Genomic DNA, 1913 nt, shown 5'->3' with positions numbered 1-1913 from the left:
CTAACCCAGACCTAACCCAGACCTAACCCAGACCTAACCCAGAAATAACCCAGACCTAACCCAGACCTAACCCAGTCCTAACCCAGTCCTAACCCAGTCCTAACCCAGACCTAACCCAGTCCTAACCCAGTCCTAACCCAGACCTAACCCAGTCCTAACCCAGTCCTAACCCAGACCTAACCCAGACCTAACCCAGACCTAACCAAATCCAGTACTAACCCAGACCTAACCCAGTCCTAACCCAGACCTAACCCAGTCCTAACCCAGACCTAACCCAGACCTAACCCAGTCCTAACCCAGTCCTAACCCAGACCTAACCCAGTCCTAACCCAGTCCTAACCCAGACCTAACCCAGTCCTAACCCAGTCCTAACCCAGACCTAACCCAGTCCTAACCCAGTCCTAACCCAGACCTAACCCAGACCTAACCCAGACCGAACCCAGACCTAACCCAGACCTAACCCAGTCCTAACCCAGACCTAACCCAGACCTAACCCAGTCCTAACCCAGTCCTAACCCAGACCTAACCCAGTCCTAACCCAGTCCTAACCCAGACCTAACCCAGTCCTAACCCAGTCCTAACCCAGACCTAACCCAGTCCTAACCCAGTCCTAACCCAGACCTAACCCAAACCTAACCCAGACCGAACCCAGACCTAACCCAGCCCTAACCCAGACCTAACCCAGACCTAACCAAATCCAGTACTAACCCAGACCTAACCCAGTCCTAACCCAGACCTAACCCAGTCCTAACCCAGACCTAACCCAGACCTAACCCAGTCCTAACCCAGTCCTAACCCAGACCTAACCCAGACCTAACCCAGACCGAACCCAGACCTAACCCAGACCTAACCCAGTCCTAACCCAGACCTAACCCAGACCTAACCCAGTCCTAACCCAGTCCTAACCCAGTCCTAACCCAGACCTAACCCAGTCCTAACCCAGTCCTAACCCAGACCTAACCCAGACCTAACCCAGACCTAACCAAATCCAGTACTAACCCAGACCTAACCCAGTCCTAACCCAGACCTAACCCAGTCCTAACCCAGACCTAACCCAGACCTAACCCAGACCTAACCCAGACCTAACCAAATCCAGTACTAACCCAGACCTAACCCAGTCCTAACCCAGACCTAACCCAGTCCTAACCCAGACCTAACCCAGACCTAACCCAGTCCTAACCCAGTCCTAACCCAGACCTAACCCAGACCTAACCCAGTCCTAACCCAGTCCTAACCCAGACCTAACTCAGACCTAACCCAGACTAACCCAGACCTAACCCAGTCCTAACCCAGTCCTAACCCAGTCCTAACCCAGAAATAACCCAGACCTAACCCAGACCTAACCCAGTCCTAACCCAGTCCTAACCCAGTCCTAACCCAGACCTAACCCAGACCTAACCCAGACCTAACCAGACCTAACCCAGTCCTAACCCAGACCGAACCCAGACCTAACCCAGACCTAACCCAGTCCTAACCCAGACCTAACCCAGTCCTAACCCAGACCTAACCCAGACCTAACCCAGTCCTAACCCAGTCCCTAACCCAGACCTAACCCAGACCTAACCCAGACCTAACCCAGACCTAACCCAGACCTAACCCAGAAAATAACCCAGACCTAACCCAGACCTAACCCAGTCCTAACCCAGTCCTAACCCAGTCCTAACCCAGACCTAACCCAGTCCTAACCCAGTCCTAACCCAGACCTAACCCAGACCTAACCCAGACCTAACCAAATCCAGTACTAACCCAGACCTAACCCAGTCCTAACCCAGACCTAACCCAGTCCTAACCCAGACCTAACCCAGACCTAACCCAGTCCTAACCCAGTCCTAACCCAGACCTAACCCAGTCCTAACCCAGACCTAACCCAGACCTAACCCAGTCCTAACACAGTCCTAACCCAGTCCTAACCA

This window comes from Colletes latitarsis, chromosome 14, assembly GCF_051014445.1.
Source record: "Colletes latitarsis isolate SP2378_abdomen chromosome 14, iyColLati1, whole genome shotgun sequence".
Lineage (NCBI taxonomy): Eukaryota > Metazoa > Arthropoda > Insecta > Hymenoptera > Colletidae > Colletes > Colletes latitarsis.
The sequence above is the reverse complement of the archived record's forward strand: the minus strand, read 5'-3'. Positions refer to the sequence as shown.